General features: G+C 39.8%; 1 protein-coding gene across 1 annotated transcript in view; it reads right to left on the bottom strand.

The window, feature by feature from the left end:
* Positions 1–20,770, bottom strand: part of SLC39A8 (solute carrier family 39 member 8) — a 65,901-nt gene that overhangs the window by 37,809 nt on the left and 7,322 nt on the right. The window lies entirely within an intron of this gene.

Below are 20,770 nucleotides of genomic sequence, written 5' to 3'. Positions count from 1 at the left end.
CCTTCAAATGTGAGTGGAACATTAGTTTATTTTTAGCGCAGTCTACAGGACTCACTTTAAGAAGTTCATCCCAACCCCAACTCTAAAAGCATATGGACACCATGCAAAGAATTACTCATGCCAATGTGTTAGTGAAAAAGTATGTACTTCTAAAACCCCTTGGGGAAGGACTGGCAGGGTAGACAAGGCCTTTGCATTGCCATTTTATCCCATATCAAACACAGTTAAGAACACACATGAATGCTAGCATTAAAGTAGAGGCACAAAGGCAATCATATTTGCTAAGAAACCAAGGACCTAATGAAAGAATTCTGCTACAAACCCAGATCTGAGTTTCTGCCACACCAGCAATGTGTCTTTCAGTCACTTACAGGGAACACCCAGTTCATCAGCCTTTCACCAAGTACTTATTAAGGAGCCATTAATTACCACGTCTCCAAGTGTTAGAGTATTTTGGTTCCCTCTGCTCCAAAACAAGAACTGTTGTTCTTGATAAACCAGACTGTAACTGATCCTCTGGCTTTATGCCTGACTGTATATTTGTTTTAGTGATATAATCTGACTGTGCTGGATGTTTTATAAGATACATGCTGTTAAAAGGACAATTTGAAACTTTTTTATTTATTTGCACAACTGAAAACAGGCCTTGTCCCTGTTGTGGCCCTCTCTGCATAAACAGCAACTCTGGGGGAGAAGAAAATTATTTCCACATTATAAATCAGGCTTTTCAGTTTTGTTGTGAGGATTTCCTTGAGAAATTAGACAGCATGATGTGGTTCCTCAAGTCTAGTTCCCAGCACCCTTTTTTTTTCAGCCCATCTCCTTCTCTTTCTGCATCCTTTTCCAACTTAAAACAGTGTTTCTAATTCATACCCTCATCAGCTCCTCTCTCTGCTGCTCTTTCAGTCCCCCAGCTCCTGCTGGGGGGGACAAACTGACAACCCAAGCTGACTCAGTCTACAATTTCTCAGGTGTCCTTAAACTATGCTCTCATTCCAGAAGCCAGTAAAGATATGCCAGGACTTGTGCATGTGGGCTCCAAGTCACAACAGCCTCACCTATCACGCAATTATGTCTCAATCACTTGGAGATGCTTTAAAGATTGCATAAATATAAAAACTTTCATACACATTTTAGGAATGCCTAAGTTTAGAAATCATTCCTTCTAGGTTAAAGTAACTGGACCTGAGATTTGGCTTCTGGATTTTCAAGTAGAGATACCTACTGTGGTATATAGCATTGCAGGCTTATATAAGAATTTTGCAGTTCATTCTTATGCTGTCATCAGCCATTCTGTCACTACAGAACTGCACTCAAATTAAACCTTGGTGGAAATTTAGCTGCAGAGCACTACCATTCTTGGGCAGGGGGGATGTTTCCAGGCTTTTTTGTAAGCGACTATGACAATTAGCTAGAACAACACATTATATAGACATACAGAACAGTACTTTTCTGTATGTCATGCTGTTGACAAAGTAGGCAACTAACTTCAAAACATGTAGGAAAGTAGGCAGCAGGGACCAAATCACCAAGTTGGGTTTCAGCTCTTTCTTCTCTATATTTACAGCAAGAGAGACAAATGCATATACTTCATACCTCAGCACTCTCTTCCTACCCTGAAGGGTCAGGCTGTGCTCCTGAGTTTATATCATACAGTCACAATGGACTTGTCTGCAAACACAATAAAACCTTTTTTTTCCCCTCTTCCCAATATCTAGATATTGCGAGCAATATTGCCCTTAACTACAGAATGGCTACTTAAAAGTAAATATTATCAGATCAACTGCTAAGTGCCAGTAAAGACTCAAGAGGACAGACAGAATGAACCAGTTCTTTTGTGCAGTCAACAAAAAGCTGCAATTACTGGTAAGAGGCTTTCCAAACAATTTCACTGCTTCACTGAAGAGGGTCACCATTACCAGACATCTTAGAGGCCTGGCTTCTTTATTACCTGTCTCTCCCAGTTCAAGGATTGATCCTTAAACCATCCTGCTAAAGCCATTGCCCTAGATTCAAAATACTGGATCCCAGTGTCTGGTTTTCCTCTAGTCCTGCTATACAGGACCAGAAAGCTTTCCAGTCTTTAAACTGGGGAAGGAAAGAAATGCATGTTCTTAAACCTAGAAAGCAGCATCAGTGAAGTAGCAGCAGAAGTAAGAGAGGTCTTGACCTGTGTATCTATTTTTCTGCTACCACCAATACTCTTCCTCAAGCCTTTTAAAAACTTCAAGTTTCAGATGCATCTAAGCTGACCTAGTTTTGGAAATGAACAGGAAATTCAGTAACAAAGCCACCTGATGTGCTGTGAGGCGCACAGCTGGCTCCTTTAACAGCTGAAACAGTAAACAGCAAAATTTTTTTCTCAACTAACTGGACTATTTTGTTGTGTCTTCCCAGCTGGGAAATGCAATCAAATAGCTATGAGATAGTTCAGAAGTTTAGATTGAGAATCCACTAAGTATTTAGAGTTTGTTGATTGATATGCAAACAAAGAATGTTTTTAGTAAAAGACCCTTAAGAAAAATGAACCCTCACAATCCAATAAATTAGCAGAGATGAGAACACAAGAGGTCATGGGGAAAGATTTTGTGCTACTATATTATATAATTTTTACCTGGGCATGCATTTGAATGACCAGTGTCTCTTCATTCCCATTTTCTTTCTGAATGCTCTGAAAGGTACAAGCAGCACTAATTTATGCCTGCTTGTGAACCTAATGGTTTGACTAGGAAGAAGTCAGAAAAACAGCTTCCCCCACTAGAGTTCTTCAACCTGTTCAAATGTGAGTCTGTTCAATGGCCGAAGTAGTTGTCTTGTCCAACAGTGGCCTTCAACAGAAGGTTTTCTGAAATGTGAACTGGGAAGACGCTTCTTGGCAAGCAGGGGTCTCTCTTGTTCACCTTGAACTTAAAGACTGAAAGTGAATGCACAACATAAGTAATAAAAAAATGCAATCAATTAATTTATAAGATTATTTTGATGTGCTTGTAGTAGAAGCACAACAAAACATGCAATTTTTAAGAACTATTGAAAACTGGACTATAAGACCTCTGCTCTTAATAGCAAAAACATGCACACCTGTATTTAGCAACTTCTGAAGTTTCACTGATGTTTACAAACATAATTGTTTGCAAATCCAACTCTACGCAATCGACTCTGACAATATCACTGCTATGAGCAATACTATTTCTGTTATTGTTTATTCATCACACCTTTTCCACCCCTCTGGGAATTTTGGCATTTTTTTTAATACCAGCAGTGTTACTTTCTGCTTCCTACAAAGCGCAGTACAATTGAATCAAATCAGCCATAGATATCTAATTTCTTCTTCTTTCTGTAAGTGAAATAGTTTGCTTTCTGTTTGCAAGACACAAGCTTCCTACTTTATGAACCAATTAAGGAAAGACATCTGCAGAACATACACTCCATCTAGATAGACTAGATTTTAAAATTCAGTTGTTACAAAAAAAACCTCACCAACCTTTGATGGTCATCACTGTGGTTCAGAGTTTATTACTTGGGATTCTTGAATAGATATTCAATAGATATTGCAGAGAAAGTATTATTCAAGTAACTAACTTACACTGAGAATTCAGTATCAAATATCTTGATTGTCCTTAAAGTTAGATGTAATGCTTTAAAAACAAGGTTGAAGATTAATGCTTTAATTGTGGTAATGCCATGTGTTCCAAGATGTGTTAGGTATTGCAGAGACCACTCAAAAACATGTTTACTACTCCCTTACAGTAACCCTCAAGTGCTTTTACCACATTGGGGCAAGTGCTTTTACCTCATTGAGGCATGCAGCTGGCTCCTCTAACAGCTGAAACAGTAAACAGCAAAGTTTTTTTTGGGAATTTTAACAAATTTCAGGTGAAAGACACTTCTTTATACTTGCTGGAAATAAGGAAAATACTTAGGAGATAGGAAATACTTTGGATAATTATAATTTCTGCTGAGGGTGTACTTAGGCTATTTTTGTTTTACCATTATTTTACTGACTGAAAGTGCTTTACCTTCCACATCTCATGGCAGCATGCCCACGTTTTTTTCTTTTTACCAACTATAAGAAATTCATCATAAAAGCATGGAATGGTTTGGGTTGGGAGGGTCCTTAAAGCTTATCTTGCTCCAACCCCTCTGCCACGGGTGGGGATACCTTCAACTAGACCAGGTTGCTCAAAGCTGTCCTCTGATAGCAATATATAAACCCCAGACTACAACCCCACTGTGCTAAAAGCTGGACAGAGCAAGGCCAGCCCCTACCCCAAAAATCACATTTGAGTCACAGCTGCACTTGCAATGTAAAAATGCCCCCTAACATCAGCACACTCTTGCCTGAGTCATCCCATACAGCCTCCAGATTCTGGTCTCAGTGTTTAGAGCCACCGACAGCAATCGTGAGCAGGCACGGAGGGCTCTGGCTGATAAGAAGGCACAATGAGATAACAGCAGCAGTCCTCTGGCCCAGCTCTTTATCTTGCCCCCAAACACCTACCCTTATGCAGAGTGCCCCCCAAAACAGCAACATGAGCTACTGCAGTTTACAGACAGCCTGTGAAAATAAATCAGCATCACTTTTGGTTTACTTTACTTGTGTCCAGCTCTAACTTCCAAAAAGTCCTGTATCACTCCACAGTACCAGAGGAACACTTACAAAATGTCTTTTTTATCCATTAGACGCACAATCCTAAGAAATACAATCACTTGCAGCCATTCAGTTGGGAGACATTCATCAGAGAGGACCCCTGCATCCACGCGCTGTGCTAACATTCCTTTGCAAAGAGAGAACACCGCTCACAATTCAGTACCACTACTTGCTCACTTCCCAGTATCCACTTGGAACTGTGACATTACTGAAGTGTTTGCAGGTAAAACCTACTACTGTGAAAGCTTGCAGAGGATGAGTGGATGCCTCAAGTTTTTGGCTTTCACCCACCCAGGAAATAAAATCAGATATGAGCTCAAGTCCTGCTGTGAATTTCTACTCTTGTCATAATGTTTGACCTTTTGTTTTTAAATTACCCTCCTGAGATGGAAAGATTTGGTTTATGTGTCATGTGTTTTCCAAACATACAAGAAAACTTCTCAGAAAGAAAAACCTGTGGACTACTGAGAGTCTCCTAAATGAATGCAAGGCCCCTTCTGGAAGATTCCTATTTATGGGAAAATTTAGTCCAACATTTCTGGAGTTTCTTTAAAAAGTGCAAAGCTCCTGTTGTATCAAACTTATAGTAATTATATGCTGTTATTTATGCCCTAAAAATGAACATGAAGAAAATCAAGGAAGCCCTCAATGTAAGCCCACAGCCCTGCCCTGGTTTAAGTGCTCTAGCCAATTGGTGCATGAAATAGTCATCAAGGATCTGACATTAGCCCAGGTGTCTGCATAAAACTTTGCCACTGAGAGAAGACTCTTTATGACTTCTGTAGTTGATCTAAATCAATGTGACTAATCATGGTGAAGCTACAACAGTTTCACTGGTTTAGAGCAAATTCAGGTTTTGAAGCACATTGAAAGAGAGGAAATACCTCATACTTTCTTTCCTAAGTAACTCATCTGGACTGAAGGAGTAAAATTTCTTTTAAGTAGAATCTTCTTTTATGATGTAGATCTGGGAATGGCATTAATGCATATTCCTCTGTAAAAATGTTTTTAGTCTGTAACCTATTATCACAGAATCATAGAATCATTAAAGTTGGAAAAAACCCTGACAATCACAGAGTCCAACCTTTGACCAATCCCCATCCTGTCAACCAGACCACAGCACAAAGTGCCATGTCTAGTGACTTCTAGCACACCTCCAGGGACAGTGATTCCACCACCTCCCCGGGCTGTTCCTATGCCTGACCACCTTTTCAGTGGAAACATTTCTTCCTGATGTCCAACTTGAACCTCCTCTGGCACAGTGGGAAGCCATTTCCTCTCATCCTGTCACTGGTTGCCTGGGAGAAGAGGCTGATGCCTACCTGGCTACAGCCTCCTTTCAGGAAATTGTAGAGTGATAAGGTCTCTCCTGAGCCTCCTTTTCTTCATTACAATTATAATACATTTAAATTAAAGACAGTGGAGTCTGAGTGAAATACTTGCTGTATCAGTAACAGGGAAGGTGTGGCAGGTGCCATTTCCAGGCGTCTAACAGTTCTACTTGAAATGTCTAATGAAGGATATATGTCTAATGAAGAGTATAAAATGCAGTGGAGTTAAAAGTCTGATTCTGTTTGATTCTTCTCAAATGTCAAAATATGAAGTCATTAAATTACACTGTATTTGTCAATTTTGGCAGGAACTACTGCCACTCAAAGGACACGGTGATGATCTACAGAGGAAAGGGAACAATGTGGCATTGCCATGTGCAGGTCACAGTGATGCAGGGTCTGAGAGAGTGCCACAGAAACAAGTCATACTCTGCCTTGCCACCAATCACAGAAGCTTTCTAGCACTGAAGACAGCATTAAAAATAAGCAGGGCTTTAATGGTTGTTTTAAAAAACCAACTTAACTGAGATTTAAGCTTTCTGTAAGAGCTATTTGACTTTTTACTCAGCAGAGAAAACAAAGTGATATGGCAAGGGCAAGACTTTTTTTTAGATACAACTGATGCAATAAAATGTCCTCACTGACTTATGCACAGTATGAAACACCAAAATTCAACCTCCTAAAATTATTTTTCATTTATATGGCATCATAAGGATTCAAAAAGCATTCCTGGCTTCATTGTCTTCTAGAAATCATTTGTCAATTGATAGAAACACAAGAGATCTTAGACACTTAAGACACCATCAAAAGCTGTAACAGGTTTTTAACAGTAATGCCTTCCTTTCCAAGAAAAGCATGTCAGTCTCGTTCCCCCTTCACTCCTTGTCAGTGAAATAAATATGTTTCAAGCACAGAACAGAAAGCTCTTAACTCTCTACAGTGTCTGGGTGTGGTTACTATCACTACTCCTACAGATTGTTCTGCATTATCTTACTGTCCATTCAGATGAGGCTACTACTGGTCTCTTCACATATTAGTGAAAAACAGTCCTAAATGAAAAGCTCACACAATTAAAAAACGCAATCCTGCAGCATGGGAGAGAAATACCAACTTAATCTCAGGTTATATAATTGGACACAGATTAAAGAAGAAATCTGCAATGAAATTCAAGTGTCTCATATTCATTAACTCTAAAAGGAACCATGTCTAAGCCCTTTTTTTGCCTTGGGCTGTATACTCCAGGTCACACAGACTGTCCCAGAGGAAGGAGCTGAACTATCCAAATCCTTCTGTAGCACATTAGCCTCAAAGAATCATCCCTGTTTCTCTATGTAACCACAACAATTATTTCATTACCATAAAAAGAGGATAGAGCCGTGGGTTGGATCCATTCCCGCAGCACCCCAAAACTAATACAATACTTTCTAAGTTTCTGACTTCCTAACAAATCCAGAGACGCAAGACATTCAGCCTCACCTATTGCTACCAGTATTGCTCATGGCTTTAATTTCTTCCATCCACAAACCTGCAGTCACAAACCTGCAGCATGTGTTTCTAGATGATGGCCACAGCAGCTGCTGCTAGCATTGTCCTGTTGATTTACTTTTGATTTCTAACTTGTATGCTCAGATGATGTGTAAGGCTTTCTTCATTTTGCAAAGAATATATATATACAAGTAATCATTGGCCAAACCCAGTGACAAACTCAATCTTAAAAGACCAATTGGGCCCATGTGAGTTGGATTTGTTTGATTGCTATCTTTAAGACACTGAAATGAAAGCTATAGTGTGACAATAAACTTTTAAAAAAGGTGAAGCTGGATCTCCTATAATTAATAGAAAACTAGCCTGTACTTTTTCATAGGTTGCTATTAAATGGAATTAAGCATCCTACGACTGTAGCCTAAAGCCTGAAAAACAACTCTCAGGCTATTAAATACATGTTTAATAAAAAGGTTTTGCAAGAAGTTACATTTGGTATCAGATTACCAATGAAACATAGGTCCAAGAGCATGTGTTACTTCCAGTACAGGGTGATACAAACACCACCACTGAACACATCTGCAGCAGGCTGGCTGGTTAAAGATGAGGGTGACGGGGAAAATAGAAAATGCAGCTGATCTGAGTGGTTTTCAGTATCTTCTTCTCCACAAAGATGAGTGAGTTTCCCAAAAGAAAAGCTATTTTCTGCCCTTTTTTGGAGTAAGTAAGTCCTTTGAAATCTAGCTGTCATCTTCAGGAAGATAATGGAGCAGGGGAGGAGAAAAAACCCTGTGTTTACGAACAGTAACAGGGCACTTGAACAAAGAGCACAGCTTTAAATTCCCACTCTTAGCAAGTTTTTTTTTCATGATCTATTAGGAGTAGTTCTGGTTCATCTCTTGCTTCAACCTTTTGCTCCCCCAGTGTCAGGAAGATCAGGGACTGCTACTGCGGAGCTGATCATGATCCCTTTGCAGGCTTTTTGGAACCCTCATGCTGTTTCTCAAGAAGCCATTTTTCAGAAAGACTGTAGGTGGCAGTAGCTATGCAGTTATTTATTTTCCTGGTTCCCACCCCTCCACCCCCACCCCCCCGCAAACATTTCTGGCTGCTAAAAAAAAACCCTTTCTTCCTTTTTTGTGAAACAGGTTGTGGGAAGACAGTCAGAATCAAGACCAAAAAACAAAAAACAAAACAAAAAACCAAAACAAAACGTTCCCCCTCTGGTTTCAAAATTCTAGGATGCAAAATGTGCTAATTTCCAAAGATTCCTCTTCCCCCTCCCAAATTAAATCAGGTTCCTGGTCTAAGAGGGCATGTTGGAGGGAAGTAAGGGACATGTATTATAATCTTTTCAGGACATAACTTATGGTTGGATTTTTGATAGTTATACAAAAATATAGTTATTTTGATATCTAAAAGCAATACTGTACAGTTTTCCTTTAAATCATCTGACTCTGTAATTTTTTTAATATTTGCCAAGTAGCAAGGGCTAAAATAGGCTCTTTTTTTTACCAAAAAAATCACATAGAACCTTTGAAGTCACTTTTATGCATTGTGATTCCACATTCAGGATAAAAACAGTGAGAAGCCCAGATTAGTGATAAGGACACTAGAAAAAGGAGGTTGACTCTGCTGAATTACCCAGGTTTACACTGGCTGCCACAAGGTTGGAGCTAGTGAGACACAACTAAACTTATATCAAATCCTTTATATTTCACTTAATGAGTTTAATACAGGTAAGGTGCACTTTTTTACATGTAGTTCTATAAAGAACATTATGGTTGTGGTATCAGGAACAGCCACAAGGATGTCAGCATTTGGGTAGTCTGCATATCCTTATTTCATGTACCAACACTGGTACTTTATCCAAATACACTGTAATTACCATTATCTATATGATACCATCGTTTTTATTGCCCCCACTCCAAGCCACTGTTCACTGAATGAGCAATCATACATTGTTCTATTTTCCTTGCTCTACCTCTATGTATTCCCATGCCTTATTCAGTGAAATGTATTAGAATTTGGGCTGAAGGAAGTATTGATTTTCCATAGCTCTCTCTCTTTTTTTTTCTTCTGATTTATGTTCCTCAACTCTACAATAAATAAAACCCCCCAAATACTAACATTATTAGATATAAGCTCACAATCACCTTTTGAATTGGTTCTTCCCTACCAAACAGAGTATGAGGTCAAGGCACAGAAAGGTTGAAAGCTGCAGCCCAGCTACATGAATCCCTAATCCTACACCAGTGAACTCCTTCCCTTCCCTTTCTCCCACACATACACACTGTGATCTTGTCTAAATATTTGAAGATGCTTTTTAAGTGTTAGTTAGGCTTAGTATTAGTGTCTGTTATGAAGACACCATTGATTTATTAGGAATTGGAACTCAACCTGAGGGCAGTGTTTTGGGGACCATTTTGCTGTTAAAACTAGTTTTCTGTTAAAACGCAAGAAAAAGCAATGCAGTAAATAAAAATAACCTGCCCTTGCCATAAATAAAACAACAATGGCATAAATTATATGGTTTGCATCAAATTGTAATGAACCCTCTAGAAACTGTAGAAACTATACAACAAATGACACACAAGTCAAATCAGTGAATTGCAGCTCTCATAAGCCTATGGAATTTCATGTTCTGTAAAAAGTAACTAAAGTTATGGAGTAATTTTAGGTCTCTTAACAATATTATGTCCATTTGAAAAGAATACACTGATTTTTTACAAGTCAGTGAAGAGGTGAATTTAGTTGTAAGCGTTTTAAAGGAATAACTCTGTTGCCTTCATCTTCTTAAAGTAAGGCTTTAGGAGTATAAGCTTCATAAAGAAACACAATGGTACAACTGCGATGCATTGCCCAATTTTGTGGATGGCGGATCACATCCTATGGTGTCCTGACCCCACACCAACTGAAGGAACAAAATCTGTCAGCTTCTGTTTCTGTGGGAAGGAAGAGTTTGGGCAGGTCCTCTATTGAAGCAACTGAAGGACAAGGATCTTTATGGATTGTAGGGCATGCACTTGCTATAACACTACATTTTCACATGACCACTTACCAAAGCCTTTCAAACTTTCCTTCTGATGTTGTTTTCTCAGCTGGATATTGAAGCTAGCTCTGCAAATCTGATTAGCACTACATATAGTACCAGGCACATTTCAGAAAATCCCATATGGAAGTTCTGCTTTCTGGTTTTCTACATCAGAGTCTAAATTTGATGCCCTGTGTCACTGTGACCCATTTTACCACAAGAATCAGTTCCTCTCTAGAATTTTTCAAAAGCCTGTCCATATAGCTGGAAACAAGACCCCTGCCTTTGATCCTACAAACAACCCATAACACAGTCTTTTCCAGACTCTCCGAGTCTGTCTGCCCTGACAAGCAGACTATCGCCTCAGTCTGCCTCACACTGCTCCTGCTATCACTAACTATCCTTCAGGCTCACTTAGTTCAACTGCTCTGCTCATTTTCTGTGCAGAGGATTTCCTTGGACACAAGCTGGCTGTGCTTGTCATCCTTTCTTCTGGTGAATCCTGTTGAGACACAACCTAAAACCCCTCACAGGGTACAGATGTTGTCTTCTAGGAGCCAGGCTCACAATTTAGTGTTCTTTCCACAGCACATAGCCCTAAATCCCTCAGGAGCTTAAACACATTCCTTCCCACAGAATCACAAAGTACATAAGTTCTTCAGAAACAGAATGGCTCTGAAAAAGATTTCTCATCACAACACACTTTTTCTCGGAAAAGAAAAAGGCATTTATTAGTTCTCCAGGAAAAAAAAGACAGGAAGGAAAAAAAGAAAAAAGGTGCACAGCCCATAAACCAAAGAACCTTTATCCAGACTCACTCTGCTGTTAATCTTGTTAGACATTCCACATATAATGAAGAAAAAACCCCAGATATTTTCTGTTATTACTGTCCTCCTGATACACCACACAGTGTAACTGCTAGAGAACATGAATTTTCGAGTCCTGTTACAGCTCTTCAGAATTTCTGTCATATGACTGAAGTAGCCTCCTACCAGGTGATGAGATGGATCTTCACTAGGTGATTTGAGTGCCAGTATGCCTTTATTGATATCCCCAGTCTGCTTACTGCTAATCTACTAAATATTTACAAAGGTATTATTTTAATAGTAATTTCCTTAGCTTGATGACCTTCTGCTGGTACAAGGATTCTTTGACATCTAGTTCTTCCATGGAAAACCTTCGTGCAGTGACAGGCACAGTACGGTACCCAGGTGTCTGTTTAACACCATGGATTAGGTGGAAATCCACTGGGGATTTTTTTTATTTGTTCTGTGTCAAGTTTGTCTCCTTTTTTGTGTGGCCAAGACAGACACTGATGAATACAGACTCCACTTACTCAGAATTTCCCTCTCTATTTTTTCCCTCTGGTCTCTGTTAAACAAGTTTAGATGTAGGAAGTCTGACATGCTGCCTAGGTTTTTTTCAGATCTACTTCAGCAAGTCTGGAGATTCCAGAGCAGCTGTTCACAGCTCAGAAATACTTACCTAACAAATTAATGTCTGATGTGACCATTACCAAATTTGGCAATTTTGGAGATTGCTCAAATTGCTGAATGCCTTTTAAGGTTGATCTTAAAAGCATAGTATGTCTATTTCTTCTACAGATTTCAGGGCAGGACATTTTGGGTGGTCTCTGCTAATGAGATGTTACTTTTATATACGTGCCACTCATTTTATTTCCATTGTGTTGGTTCTCTAATGCATTTTCAAGCATTTCCACACAAATCAAAGTAAAAAAAGATTAAAACTCAAAATCAATGCAGGCTTTCCTTTCTAGAAATGGCCAGTGATAATCTGGCAAAGTATTCTGTTGATGACACACTTTTTACAGAGTCTAGTTCAGGCCCTTATAACAGTCATGGCACAGAAGCACATGCAGTAGTTAAAAGGAGTCAGAACTGATTTTTTAATGTTTTTTTCATGTTGATAAGGCTTTGATATACACATGGAGAAAGAGGCACTTTGCATAGCTATTAGAAGAACTCAACAACAAGCATAATAAAATGCAATAGCTGTTTTTTTCTGTTAAGGGGTCAGGTGACGAAACAGAAACACTTGTGGTTGGTTTTGGCCCCTGGTTAAAGAACTGTAACAGGTTTGGGCATGCACTGCATGGCTTCTCTACTGGAATGTCTGACCTGTTCAGTTAAAGACATGAATCACAGTCTGAGAAACATGGCAGGAATCCTCGGAAAACCAGGAGGCTCCCGAGAGTTTGAGATAACAGCGTCCTCATTTGCAGTGCTGCTTGACTATTTCATGATTTTACAGTATTTTATGACAAGTAAGGAAATGTGTGTATACCTCATATTGCGGGGAGAGGTCATAAATGACTTCAGAAATATTTCTGTTCTAAAAGGGGTGAGGAGGAGGAGAATTCTTCAATTTCAATAACATCAAAGACTTAATAAATGCCTGAGATGCAATAGTGCCTGACAGTTTCAGGTCATATTGGAATTTTATACAGTTCATTGTGACAAAAGGCATCAAGAGTTTATAGCTTGGTAGTCCAGTTTTCAGATTTACCTTCCTGCTCAACAGTTTTGCTTCAACTTGTGCTGTTCTTAAGCAGAGCATGTTCTAGAAAGGAAATCAATAGTTCAATTTTCAGGGAGACTGTTTTCTTTAGCTAGAGATGCTGCTTATGTCACTTTGTCACAGAAAACATTGATAATGTTTGAAAGATGAGTCATACATACTTTGATTAACACTGGCCCTGTCTCTTCCACTTTCAAGTTTAGGTAAGACTCATTTCAAGGTTTTAAAGCTGCTCTCCTTAAAGGCACAGCTTAATGAAACTATTGGCAGATCAGGACCTGTGGGAGCTACTCGCTATGAGTGTTTCATGCAACCAGAAAATTCACACTACTGCATGCCAGTGGAAAATCAAAATTAGCCTCTGCTATCCAAGTGAGCAAAATCAGGATTTGGAGATTTGTTATTTCCATTGTTTGCAAAATGGAAATAACTTAAGGGTTGCATGCAATACTAACTAGGAATTGGTCACTGGCTATTACCTTGATTTTAACTCTTCCCTCTCTCTCCAGCCTTTAGCATAAGTGGTCACATTACTCTTCCCTGAAGTTACACCCAAAGATAACGTAGAGAGCCCCATTCTGAGACTTTTGCTCTAAGCACAAATTTGTCTTCATATTATGAATTGGGCTGATTATTCTTCTAGCCCCACTAAACCATCAATGGGAACTTCTTATCAAGAGGAGATTATTTTCCCATTATAATATTAGAAAAACTTCTTTCCTCTGTGTGAAAGTTGCTATTCCAGGGCACCTGTATCAAGCTGAATTGTTGAGATACGGCTGCTCTAGAGAAGAACTGCACATCAAAAAGACTGCTTTCTACAGGGCCTTCATTAATTTCCTGGCAAAAGCTGGGAGTTTATAACAAACAAGCAGGTAACTGCTGGAAGAGACACCACCAGATCCTTAATCCTGACCAAGGGAGCTGTAAGGTCTCCTCTTCCATGTTAGATTTCCTTGTCATATCACACAATCCAAATTACAGGCAGTCAGTGTTCCTAATTTTCTAGGAGCTTAAGACACTGAAGTCTGATTACAGAAGTACTAAAACCACTCACATCTGCAAATGAATTCAACGGGGGTAATTGTTTGGAAAAAAAACAAGTACTTTACTAGTGTAACTGCTTTACAACCTTTCTAGTCAGGCAGGTCCTGTAGCATCATGCAATGACAAATTACTTTCTTCTAATGGCACAACCACCTCCTCCAAGTATTCTCATGGGATGGGACAGCACACAGTGAGCCTCAGAGCCAAGTGAACTGTCTGAGCGTGGCACACAGAAATCAAGATAGGGTGGACAAATTAACCTATGCAGCAATAAAATCTGTGAGGAAAATGAGTCTCTGTGTTTCAATTTCATCCTACCATTCATTCATCTTTTCAATCTTCACTCCTTTGGGCTTTTGTTCCCTATCCTTAAAGCAAGAACAGCATTTTTGTCACAAGAACATCATTCTAACCTGCCTAGAGCACTGTCAGAATTCCAGCAGACCCAGCTGGACCTACCCAGAAGCACTTGTAAAGTCACCATGACACACACCTTTACTTTCTTGCAGAGCAACACACACCTTGCAAAGCTAAATGCTGCTCCAAGAAAATACCACAGTTTTGCAGATGCCTTACTCCTTGCAGCCAGGTGAGCCCACTGTCAGAACGCTTTCCAAGTCTGTAGAGAAGGCAGGGATCCTCCCTCAGCTGCCAGCCCTACACCCAGGTAGGTCAACAAGAGTGTGCTGTTGATCTGAACACAAGCAGCACAGTTCTCACTATGCTATCAAAGGGAGTGTCTTGGGTGCAGCCAATTGTTGGCAGCACAATGCTTAAAGCTGGGAAGAGTTGTTGTAAATACACCCAAGGGCTTAAACCGTAGTCTCATATTCTTATTTGGACGTCTAGGTAAACAGCAACATTTGAAGACTTTGCAATTCCATTTCCCTGCCCTCAGGTGAGAAAAGTCACATGCACTTTCAGGTCAGGTCTCAGCAGGGCAGAGACCCTGAGCCCATACAAGTTTGCGTGCTGAATGTTTAAAGCATTGTGTGGGGTTCCTTAGCCCTGAAAGCAAGGCAGGCTATGGAAGCATGACAACATCCGAGACAATGGGCTTGGGAACAACAGCAGAATCACATGGTCAGACCACTCCTAGCTTTGGTGCTGGGATCTTTACCTACAGCTTACAAGTTTCTGTACCGTGCACTTTCACCAGGGAAAGAATCAAAGACTGTCCCGCTATCAGCCAGGCTTCCGCTTCCAAACAGTAAATCACAAAGGGAACTGAGAAAGAAACTTAGAATAAGGAGAACACCCTGCTTCCTCCACCTACTTCTTGTGTAGAGTAAAAAACAGATTGAGGTCCCTCTCCTCTCCTGACACCCTGCTCTACCACAGGGCTCTTTCTGTCATTACACTGCATACTGTCTTGCTTTTCATCAGCCTCTTGCATCTTATCACAACCTTAGGTAGCGCCTGTATTGTTTCTGGTGTTGCAGCTTTAAGTCTAGAATACTTTGCTAAAAAAAATTTCAAACCCTCATAGTTTTGGAACAAAGGTTAAAAAAACATGAACTTTTGAGAAATCAGATTTATTTGACAGAGATCGTCTAGGAGACAATATTTTTTTAGTGCCCTCCAAATAATCCTTTTATAATCTTGTATTTTTTGGAAGGTTTGATCCATTACACTAGTGATTTGTCTCAGTTCACCACCCACTGTAGTTAATCCCCCATTATAACAAAATTATAAAGTTCTCTAAGCCCACAGGATTTGCCTAAAGAGAATCACATCAGTTTTAAAAATTCCTTTTGAACATTGACACTTTCAACTTTCTTAAACATAAGGTTTAAGTTTTCATCAAAACCTGAGAAAAAAACTAGCCATATCCAGATATTCCAGGACTGGACTTTCAAGAAGAATATCATTAGTTGCTGTAAAAGCTTAAAACTTGAAACAGAAACAGCTTGGGAAATTAGAACTTAGTTATACCAACAATTGAGTAGAGGACTTAAATTAATCACTGCATGAATTCAAACAGTAGTGAATGTCACTTTCAGTTTTCATAATCTGTTTTCCATTATATATTTAGATGTTGAAATTTCTGTGGCAGAAGAAATTCCTTCCCTATGTATTTGTACAGTGCTTAGCTATCTGGAATTTTCCTGGAGCTGCAGCAATAAAACAGCAGCAATATAAATCAATTTAGCTAAATTCCACTTTCTATACTGTATTAACAGTGGTCCTCCTCAGTACACCTGACCCAAAATGACCTCATAAATTGAACTGAGCACGTATTTAATGAAAGTGACAAAAGAAAGTGACAAAGACAACAAACAGCTGCTTTTGTTTGCATTAGCTAACTGGGTGAAACATTGGTAAGAATCTAAAGCCACAGTTGTGTAATGCGAAGAACATATGTCCCTTGCGAAAAGTACCTATCATTCAGATATGCAAAATACTATGAAGAGGACCCAATTATCTCATATGTTAGATACTGACTAGAGCACAGGATATTAATCATAACATGGGGAGGTAGGAAGAAAAGGGAGTGCATGAAGCGGATTGGTAAGAACCTGCTGCCGCTGAACTCAAATAGCAAAAACCCATCCCTCTAGCTTCAGTGGCTGGCCAAGGTGTTATATAGCCGAGTGGCAGATGAGTGAATCACTCACAACCTGAATTAGCCCAGATTCTGCAGAACTGACTGGCAGTTCATTAGATTTATTACCAGACAGCACAGCTCCTGGCTATAAGAACACTTGGTGGAGCAGTTTGCTTTGGGCTCTAAGCTGCATGAACTCCATATTGCTACACTGCTACTCTAATGGTTCTCTGAATGGTTTCTACAAACACAACCATTTCTATTCTGTCAGTATATGCCCTTACTGTTGTACAGTGTTACCCTGCTTGGCCACAAAACCTGGGCTGCTAAGTAGGACCAGCCTAGGCAACACTTTAGGAACAGATGTATGTTCTGGGTGAAGAAGCTTCAAGGCTCTGATGAGCTATCAGCTCACAACTTCTCACAGTGGTCTGGGTAGCTCCATTGAGAGCAGCAAGTTCACAGAGAATCTATAAACCACCATTTTTGGTGTAATTTAGAGGTTTGGGGTGAAACTCTCCTTATTATCTGCCAGTGTAAAAGAAAAGAAAGAAAAAGGCCCAGCATTACACAGACAAACTGAGGGAAGGCTATGTTAACCATTCCAATAATTATATACATCGAATTGCCTTCCCTGCTTGGTTCTTTCAATATCTTTTAGGAAGTGATACACTATACTGTATAACGGCTATAAGTAAATGTTGAGCAGTGTTCCCTTTCTTGTTTACTTTTAGCTCTCTCCAAAGGTTCCCTTTTCTCTGTTAATTATACCCATCATCCCTGTCAACAGCTTCATGGTTCTCTTATTTAAGTCTACTAAATTAACTCCCCTGCACCTGCCCCCCAACAGTTATTTGTTACTGAAAATTCCTGGTTCAGCTCTAGCAGTCTTACCCAAAACCCCAGAAATTTAGTCTTTCAGCAAAGTTACACACCTGAACCACAGTGGGGGTAACATGAGATCCCATGTCTGATTTGTGGCTCTGAAGGAAGCAAGAAAAAGGTGCATTTGGGATGTGGCCTGTGTAATTACAGGAGTCACCACACTGTTCAGAGCCTTGCAGGGTGTTGCTGTTTCCATCTAAATCTGATGAAATATGTGATGAATTGAGGCCAGGTCATCATCCACCAAAAATGACTGAGATGATAGAAAGTACTTCTCATGAATGCTGCAACCTGAGGATTCAGCAGTGCCATTGAACTCTACACCCTGCTAGCTGCAGTTCAAATGGTTGGTGCACATGTACTTTGGCTATTTAGAATGTTTTTTAAAATATAGTTTCAACTTCATTAGGGCTTCATATATATTCTCAGAATGATGACACTATCTTAAAAATATAACTTCCTTTTTTTTTTTATTGTCTTCCTGTGATAGAGGTGCATTCAAGCTATAAGGGACAATGGCAATGCCAACAGCAAATATTGGCTAAAAACTGACAACCTCTATGAGACTGGAGTGTGCTAAGATGACCACTGGCCACTACATAAGGCAAATCAGTTTTTTATTTAGAACTTCTGGATTATCTGGATGAGAAAGAAATAATGGATTGACCAGAAACAGATTTAGGCAATGAAGATGGGCAGTTGAAAGCTTTAAAAGGAAGTGTCTCTCAGCAGCTATTTTAGACTTTCCCTTATCTTTTCCTGCTTTAGCCTCAAACCTGCTACATCAAAGGGAGTGAAAAGAGCCTATCCTGATTCCAATACATATGTCAGAAACAGAAGACAAATAATGTAAGAAACTTTCATGAATTTTTCCAATCCAGGCATATCAATTAAAGTAAAGATTGATTATTTTAAAAATCTCTGCTTGTCTTAGACGTTTATCTATCATTAGTTACAGGATTAAAAAATACTGAGGCCAAAGATTTCTGACCGTGGAAAGAGATCTGTATATCTGTATTCTCAGAGCAAATCTAGCAGAGAAGAGATTAAGCTTCTAAATTGCATCTGCATACCAGGAAACTTAAATGCACCCCACCTGACTGAGGTGAAACAGCCTGGTTAAGTGTACAGCTAGAAAGCCTTTCCCTCAGTGCACCTGCCCAGTTACCAGAGACACGGCTGCAACCATTTCACAAAGCTCCCCTCAGCTCAACAGCAGGCATTTGCTTCTTTGGGTTCAGGTGTGAGCACCTGCTCTTCATCTCTGGGCTGACATTGCCCAGGCACTGAAGTAATGTGATGGTAATAGTGGAAACCAGTGTTATTCAGGAAATAGGCAGCACTCCATCACTGCAAACAACTGAGCCTGTATTATCTGCCTGATTTCCTCAGTGGTTGGAATGGGATTTTTTGGCTCTTCAAGTGGGAATCCTGTGCTATAAAGCAGTACATTTATCTAGAGTGTCCTGTGAAGATAATTTTACCAAAGTGTGGGCTTACAGCCTGGCACTACTGTGGGTGTCAGTAGAAATGACAGTTCAGTTACAGTATTAAGCTCTAAAAAAGGCAAATTTATGCTTTAAATATAATTGAGAAGAGGATTTTATTGTAAAACCTAGATCTTTGTGGAAGCTGCTTAAGATTTCACAGGGAAAACTGAGCCTGAGTACTTGAATACATGTCCTTTTAAAATAAATCCACCAGGTAAGTCTCCTTAAGTTTTGGAACTTATCCACCTCATCAGATTTCCTGGTACTTGTTCATACAGGTTTTGCCCTGTGAGCACACCTTTGATTAGCTATGACATGGCACCTTTCCTTTCAAAGGAATCTTATTTTGAAACTTCTTTGTATTTAAAATCCAGATAGACTTCCTCCTTCAAGGGCTTTGGGACACAATTCTTTCCTCACTTGTCCTATTAATTCAGTGTATTTTCTTCCATTAAAAAAATTAATATTGGGTTTTGAATGTCCAGGAATATCACCATATAATAAGGAAAACATGTTTTACTAGGAAATGCTGAGTCATTCTCAACTCCCAGTTTATACCGGGAAGAGAATGGGGGAGTGCATTTTTCAAATTGCATCACGGAGCATGAGTGGCAAGCCAAAAAAAGGAAATTACTCTCTCTTCATACATATTTATGTGTAACATATAGGAAATGTCATTTCTCAAGAAAGCAGAGAAAATCCTGAGCTCTCTTTTGCACTCTCACACTCATTTTAAATAGTGTCTCTCCGCTCCAACCCAGAGATGTGGCACAAAATGTAACATCTGAACCTACTCCCTTCATGGTAAAAGGGAGTAGGCTCATTTCATTTTGTTCCAGTCAACAGGTGAATGAATTTACTCTATTCCTTTTGAGCATATTTATGTTCTAGGTTACATTTCCCTGCTTCAACCCAAAAAAAAAAAAAAAAAAAAAAGCAAGTCATATTCCTTTGTTCCTTTATATGTTTGGGGGGTTTTAAATAAATCCTTCTTTTAAATTATGATTTTTCTTTGTCTCATTCGCAAAGCCACATCTCATGTGGCCTTAGCATAACAAAACTCCCCAGAAGTGGGCAGCTGACTTTCTGTGCAAACACACATTTGGCGAGCTATGCTGGATGCTCGTTTAAGACACTTGTCACCCTTAGCAAACCAGACGTTTAAGATTCAGCATAAAGATATTTGAACTTGTTTTACATAGTATTTGTGCCAATTAAATGTGACACTAGCTGACTTGCTTCAGCCTTGGTTAAATGTGTCTGGGATTCCTATGCTGCAAACCTGGATTCTGGTATTAAAAATCATATTATTGATGGCTGGTACTGTTCAACAGAAGTCAAGTTACCTGGGAGCCTGCTCTGTCAGAAACTGTGTAAATCTACACAAAAATGGTGCTGTGCATCCTGTACGCCCTGCCCAGTGATGTTGTCAGGCATCGGGCGGTAAGAATTGGTAGATTTCCTTTAATGAAGTGCCTGTGAAAGCGCCAGGCAGTGCGTCAGGTGGGTTAAATTCACTCTATGCAGAGTCTCTCCCTCCCCTTCCAAACTTTATATTTAGAGGTCAAACAAACTTTGGCAGCCCGGTCGGGCCCGTCTCCACAGAGGTGTCGCGAATGCCGCCGTGGGCCAAGGAACGTGGGCAAGTACAGGATTATCCCTGCGGCGGCGGTGACTGCCCTGGGATGAAAGGACCCGCGTGTTCACGCGGTTTCACCCGGGCGGGAGGGCCTGTCCCCGGCTCCGGGATTCCGTGGCCAGCAGCTG

Source organism: Geospiza fortis, unplaced genomic scaffold, assembly GCF_000277835.1.
Source record: "Geospiza fortis unplaced genomic scaffold, GeoFor_1.0 scaffold11, whole genome shotgun sequence".
In the NCBI taxonomy this organism is placed as follows: Eukaryota; Metazoa; Chordata; class Aves; order Passeriformes; family Thraupidae; genus Geospiza; species Geospiza fortis.
Note: the sequence above shows the minus strand (reverse complement) of the source record. Positions and strands in the feature narration are given on the sequence as shown.